At 39.2% G+C, this 7,691-nt stretch overlaps 1 protein-coding gene across 2 annotated transcripts in view; it reads right to left on the bottom strand.

Moving 5' to 3' along the window:
* Gdap2 (ganglioside induced differentiation associated protein 2) overlaps window positions 1-7,691 on the bottom strand; it is a 101,352-nt gene that overhangs the window by 73,084 nt on the left and 20,577 nt on the right. The window lies entirely within an intron of this gene.

Genomic DNA, 7,691 nt, shown 5'->3' on the forward strand with positions numbered 1-7,691 from the left:
ACATTTTATATAATACAGTGATTATATACTCTCTTTTTACTTTATCTTTTACAGAAATCAACATTTTATATAATCCTATGTTCGTCGATGATTTCTTCTTAGCGGACAGCGGATTCTTACGCGAAATAAATAGTTTCTATCTTATTTGCAACGAACTGGAGTAAAATAGACATTTATTCTCTTTCTTAATACTAGGTTTACGGGACCCGACGAAATGACGGGTTCTAATATTCTTAATTTGCGATTATTAATATTGTACATATGCTTCCCTGAGGAATTATTTACTAAATTTATTTCTTTGGGTATATATTATTGGAAAAATGGCCAAAAATTTGGATAGACACATTCTTGTTATGTTTATGAAATAGTGTGAAACAGTTATTTCTAAAGCTCCGTAAACCTAGGTTTAATATGTTTAGTAGGTTGAAAATAATATAACAGTTTATAAATTCTTCTACTGTTTTCGCGCTGTTTTAAATTACAGCTTCTCATTATTGTCATAAATGCTAAAATCCGCTGTCTACTTCTTCGCTTCGTTCGCGAACAGCGTTATCAGATCGGGGAATTGATGAAAATACATATATAATGCCGGAAATGTTATAGTCACCACCGAGTAACGTCACGAGTCTATAGTGTAGTGTCCGAGGTAGTGACGTCACGAGTCTATAGTGTAGTGTCCGAGGTAGTGACGTCACTAGTTGTGCTGAGGGTGGGAACCCTATCGAATTATTTCTGTCCGATATTATTAGACTGCGGATCTTTATGCAAAATAACATTTTTACACATCAGTTGCAATCTACAGGAGCTAAGTAAAACTTTATTTTTCCCATTAATAATTTTGGTATGGTCAAAATAGTATAACGACACTGTTAAACTCTTTTAATCTTTTTATTGTTTCGAATTACACCTACTCATTTTGTCATAAATGCATAAAATCCGCAGCCTGGTTATCATTATATAAGTTTATGAGTTAGTCATAATAAAAAACGCTATCATACTGTGATTAATAATTCCTGTATTAATTAATCGATGTAATGTTTAGAATATAGACCGTTCGTAGAGTTTGGACAATTTTGACTCGGAGAATCCAATGGTTTCTCGTTCGCTGTCGTTTTGACGGCGAGCGTAGGCGAGCGATTACCGTCCGGTATTTCCAGCCGGGTAATAACCAGTAATCGCTTGGTAATTCCTGCGCAAACACCAGGTCCGAGAATGATTCCCGCCGCTTAATCAATTTCGGATTTCTCGGGGATCGTAAAACGGCGTCGAGGTGTCGGCGACGGAGAATGCTCGTCAGACAATCTTTGCACCGGATGAGTCACCTTTTGTCTGTTCGAGGAGAGAGCACGATCGCTTTCAAAAGAACGAAAGCGTCGATTCCTGGTGGACAAGATGCTAAGACAACCCAAACATTGTTAGAAGGAAAGCTTCATATTATAAAAGAGACCATCAGCATCGATAAGACAGCTCTCCAGAACTATTCTGATTTTCCTTGATTTCCATGCCTCTACCTTATCGCGTGGTTTGTGCAAAAATTCGTTAAGAAATTATCACGCGACCTTCAAGCAACTTTGAACTCCAAAAAGATGGTTGAACTTGAAATTAATAAATGAGAAGAATGTAAGCTTTGCGAGGGATTCGAACATCTGTGAATCTGTAGAAACTGTTTTTTTTTAAAGAAATTATCACACATGACCTTCAAGCGACCTGGAACTCCAAAAAGATGGTTGAACTTGAAATTATGAAGCAATTTTGCTAAATATCAAACAAAATCAACGTTTTGATCCTAGTTTGGATCCTTTTCAAGATTTATTTGAATCGCGTCTGTAGTTTATAGTACGCACAGTTTCTCAAAAAGCACAAGATTACGATAATCTTTTTAACAAATGTATACACATAATGTCTCATTTTAGTTATGTAAAAGGATATTTTATCGGTAGGCCACCCCTTCACTCTTGTACAATTTTATATACCACAATGGATCATAACGTAACACGTAATTCCAAATAATCTAATATAAAATAATTATATTACGTTATGCTGCATCGTGGTATACAAAATTGCACAAAAGTGGGGGCGATAATAAATAACAAAGAGATAAAATATTGTACCATTTGAATTACCTATAAAATATCTATTTACATACTTTAAATAAGACACTGTACACATTTACAGCGTATACATTTATTAAAAAGATTATTCGTAAATCGGAAATCTCAAAGCGTAGGAGTTCAGTCATCAATTTTTTCGCCGACTTCATAAACATAATGCGACGCCCTTATCTCGATAATTTATAGAACGTCTTATAATTTTGTCCACTGGTGTGTTCATGCATTTTGTATCATGCGTGTCTCCGTCGTCGTCGCGAGTGTTCCTCTGTGTGCACGATCGTCCTCAGACGACGGTGGGCGCTATCGATTCATCGTCTTCGTGCATTATTGAGTGTTTGATCGTTCGTAATAACTCTTTCTTCTGTGTCAAAATAGCGGACGATTGGATAAAGTCTATTTAGGTCAGCCGAGTGATAGGGACGCGCTTTCAGGAAACGAGGAATCTCTTTTGCTACGCCGTTGAAAGCGGGGTTCACTGCGCCGCTAATCTAATATAACGATTCGTACGATTTCCGTTCGCTGATTCACGACCAACACGCATTCTCTCGATGGGTCGCCTTTGTCCAGATCAACTTTGTTGCCTCGCATTTCGTTTCGCACGGTTCCCACTTTCACAGAGGGACGACGAAAATCCCATTAACGAGGTTTTCTGGTTTTCCAGGCCGTTCCTGCTGTTTCGGAATTTTTTTCGGAAAAACCATCTCACATTTTTCATTGGGATTTTGCACACATATTCGTTGGTATTCGAAGTACACGTCTGATTTTTTTGTGGTATAAATAATCAAAATTACGTCAGTTATCAATTTTTGAAGTGGAAACTTCTTCAGGCGCACCTCGTACACAACTGCTAGGCAGCGAACGAGTCTGATCCGTCACGCTCCGAGGTGAAACGCTATTAAACAGCTTTTAAACAAATTTTGTAAACTCGGGGAGCAATCCCAATAGAACTTTCCAAGTTTTTTTATAGAGTATGTTTTGGAAACATGGATTACCGAGATTCTGATCTTTCCCGCTAATTTAGAAATCTTGATTATTTACAAAATAATTGTCAAATAGAGTCGCACAATGTGAAACCTAAATTCCTCGCAGTACACATTGAAATATTCACAGGTTGAATTGACAGAAACAAATGCAAGGGTATAAAGAATCACCGGCCATTGTTTTATCTGATACGTTCACAAGGAAACTGATATTGTCCGATTTGCTTTTTGTCATACCTCGTATGTATTCTTTTACAATCTTCAGAACAGTACAGTAAAGAAGATTGTAGATACATTTGCGCAAAAGGTGTGTCAATTCTTGTCTGAATGATTATCTCCGATTAGGGTTTGAAAGAAATCAGATATAATCTGATTGGTAGGGCAATTTAGACAATCTAATCTCGTAGAAATGTATACATTGGGGTGCTACGTGACTCACGCAGATTACGAGGTACTCGCGATCAGTTACAAAAATGGATACAAACATTGTGTCTTCGAATTAGTTGAAAACTCCAACCATCTGTCTCAGCAGTGCCGGATTAAGCCAACGCGGGACCCGTAGCAAATGTTATGACGAGGCCCTAGGCCTTGTATCAGGGCCGTTCGTGAGCAAATGTAGCGCACCTTTTCAACAAACACAGTGAATAACCTTTTTTTTCTCTTTTAGCAAAAATATCTGTGCCCCCTGTCGTAGACAGGCGCTCATGTATCGGCGCCTCTTCGATGAAGCGCCCGCGTGGGCCTCTGTTTGTATGGCGCGGGGCCCCCAGAAGTGCGGGGTCCGTAGCATTTGCTACTTCTGCTACGGGGCTTAATCCGGCCCTGTGTCTCAGCCATCTGTGCTGGAGTCGCCAGAGGAGGGGAGGGAGCAAGAATTGAGGGGAAAAGGTTACCCTCACTCTCTGCCAGTACAGGATTAGTCACGTGACATTGTGACACATGCACCACGTGGGGAACAGCGTCGTAGAAGGGGAAGGTAGAGTGTGCCCCCACACTCTGATCTGTGCATCCGATATGCAAAATAAAGAAATTAGCACGAAGTTTTTATTAACTAAACTGCGAATAATTTTGTCACTAATTAGGACTAAGAAAAGTTAATGTGTATGATACTGAAAAGTCAATAGAAGCCAAAATTTCCTGCATCGACTAATTTAGAAAAAATCTCCGAGTATAAAAAATTCTCTGAGTACTGAAAAGTCAATAGAAGCCAATATTTCCTGCATCGACTGAAGCAAAAATCCATTTTTAATTTTATAACAATAACCCAACCGAGACTCTCCGAGTATAAAATTTGTACTATTATACAAACTGTTAATTATCATATTCAAAAATTAAAAATATAATACCGAGGTAGTTACAGTGTTGAAGAGTATATGAAGCTTTATTTTAAAACTGGACGTTCCACCAATTAGCAAGATAGGAGCTCGTCTAGGATCCATTGTATAACTTCTTGCCGTATGTGATTATTCTGCGGTGGACAATGCGCGTTATAGATTCCGTTCAAGATATGGAAAATGCAAGTAACAGTATTATAATTCCAACGATGACGAAACTGCTCGATTTTCATGTAATCCGCGCCAACGAGATTTCACGCTGACGCGAAAAACGTGATTAAGACATTCGCTAAATCTCACTCGGAGCTCCCACGAGTAATGACGTAGTCGTGACGCCTTCCAATTCGTCAGAAAGCCACTGTCGCGTACTATTATGTCTTCTCCTAAGCCACGGTTAAAAAGAAGCCTTTGACGTAAACCTGTGTTCTCGCGGCTAGCATTCATATGTATGTAACTACAGTGTTTAAAACGTCGGATGTTCTGTCTCTGGTTATGGAAATTTTCATTTACAATATTCCTGAACATTAGGTTGCAATTGGTGCCATGTTTCATGATTAATTAATTTATGCAAATTATTCGATGACTGTGCACTTTGGTGTAAATTGCCTGCTCGTAGCAATTACGTGATTTTGTGGACGCTATAGTGCGTTTCTTCTTAAACAAATCTATTTAATTCGCAATTGAAATCATAAAGTACGATTTGCGAAATCCTTTTTTAATTCTTGCGGGACTTTCTTGTGGGAGTTGGGCCCATTTTGTATCGAGTGGCTCCTTGTTGGCCCAAGTAAGCTGGGCCCCAGAATCTGGCACGGGCACCAATCAGACCCGAGTGTGTCGGAAGTCATTAAAAAGCAATTTGCTTTAAGGCAAGTATGTATGTAGTAAAAGGTAAGTTCACCCTCTTAGTAATTTACGGGACAGCTCGAGGCTCAGGGGTTCCAGGGTTAAAACTGATAAGAGGTAAGTTTCGCCGTCCTGTATCATAGATCCTGGTTAGGACCTCCAAGTTCCTGTTGAAGAACGAACTCAATTGCTCTGAGTCGTTCGTATAAAAAATTCAACCGTGGAAGTACTCGGGCTCCCAACACTTTTCATTCTGCGAACGAAAGAGTTAGCCGCTGCGAGGGGCGTGAAAAATTCAGGCAACGAGTTTTCCTCGTACTCTCCTCGATTCTCATCTAGATCGAAGGAAACCCTTTGCATTCAGGCTTGATAAGCAGCTGGCAATTCGAATTTACATAATGTCGGTTTGTTTATTCATGTCTTTCCTTAATCTAAATCGTGTCCCCGTGAATTAGATTTTTGTTATTTGTTAGAAATAAAGTGCCAGTAAGCTAACTTGTTAATTAATGAATTAATTACTCTTTTCATTAGAATGTTTTTTCTCCAGTTAAAAATGTTAATGCTCCTCAGTAATGTAATTAAAATGGAAAGAGAGCTTCTGTCCCAATTAGTGCGCCTTTAAAAATGCTTTGAACACACATTAGTGTACTCGTCCGTATTTGTGTACCTGACTAAACACTGTTCCCTTCGAAATTGTTATTAAAATTTTAAGTAAACCAGTTTTCACGTATTTTTACAAAATTTTTCTTATTATCTTTTTTGCATCGGCTGCAGCCCATAGTCCACAATTATCGAATTCAATGTCGTCCTGGGTGGGTGGCGCCACAATTTAAATAAATTATGCGTCGGACACTCGTGTAACAGCATGCAGTATTAACATTCAAGAGAAAAAAATGTTCAGTCCGAAGTTTGGCAAAGTTTTGTAGTTTCAAAGCGAGGGAACCACTTGAATATTCGCAAACTTCCTCTGCCACTGCTTGCTCGCAAATTCTCTTCGTTCGAACGGGGAATACAGCTTTCAGTTTGCGAAATAAGGCTCGAATTAGTATGTCTCTGCATCGATTATAATTCAATTTGTGCTCCAGAATGAAGAGTATTAAAGTCAACCAGTGATGTCATTTTGCTTCCCTGTCCGTTCAGATCATAAATTAGAAGTTGCAAAACATAATGTCAACTAAAATCTTATACAGGGTGTCTCAAAATTCCTTCAACAGCCGGAAATGGGAGGTTCCTGAGATCATTTGAAGCAACATTTTCCTGTGTAAAAATGTTATCCGCGGCTTTGTTTAGGAGTTATTAACGAAAAACACGGACCAATCACAGAGCGACCTAGACGCGAATTGGCACAGTCGGCCCGGCGCGCCAACTGTCTATTGGTCGACTCTAACTCTAACTCTAACAGCTTATATCTCAATAACAACTTGTTTGTGACATGTGGTTCGTTTCAATCTTTTCCTCTTCTCGCCGAGTAGGTGTTGATTTAAAAACAAACTCTTTTATACACCCTGTACGTGAGAATTCAATCTCGAACTTAAACACGTTGGTTGATTGTAAGATTTTCTGGCTCACACTTTCCTCCCAAAAAGTTTCCATTTATTTTTATACCGGATGATCTTTCAAAGGCAATTCTTTATTGTACACAACATTTTCATTCCCCCGGTGCTGGCAACATCTCGTCCAAGTTTTTCCGATGATCATCCCCTGTATCGATTCAAGTGATGAGAGTTTCTACCAGCGAAGGAACTTGGTCGAAAGCGCCGGCAGAATCGAAGATGATGGAAGTAGCGCACAGGGTCGGGCTTGAACGTTTCGGGGAATCAAATTCAAGGGAAAGACACGTCTGAGAAGCACGTGATGTCGCAGAGATATTTCCTACCGGCGTTCTATTCCGTTTCACAAATTTTTCCCGGTGCCTTGTTCTTGTAGCTCGCGCATTCCGCTCGTTTCACCTTTTATTCGGCTCCAGAGACGGAGACACGGGACCGAGATCATGGACAGAGATAAAATCATCTGTCGGCCGATATAGGACAGTCCAGGGGAAACGATGAATACTTCAGACGCGGATAGAGAGCTGACATCTATCATATCGGATTGTCCCTTGTAGCACAAAAACTCCACGAGACACCGGGAATTATTAAAAACTGTCGCGAATGTTGCAATCCTTGGTACAAGCACGTGAAATAGGGTCATTGCACGCAACGTGAAATATAAAACATATCGGTCGTTAAGCATCAAACTTGACAAACGTGTTTGAAATTTGGGTTTTATTTGTCAAGTTTCATACTTAATGACCTGATACACACACAACGAAATATTAAACCCTTAGCACTTGGGATAATCACTAAAAATTATTGTATCATTATTCAAAATATTGTTTACATTATTAACATTCCCTCATCACTTTCACATTGTTCATTTTCTAA

Source organism: Lasioglossum baleicum, chromosome 10 (assembly GCF_051020765.1).
Source record: "Lasioglossum baleicum chromosome 10, iyLasBale1, whole genome shotgun sequence".
Taxonomy (NCBI): domain Eukaryota; kingdom Metazoa; phylum Arthropoda; class Insecta; order Hymenoptera; family Halictidae; genus Lasioglossum; species Lasioglossum baleicum.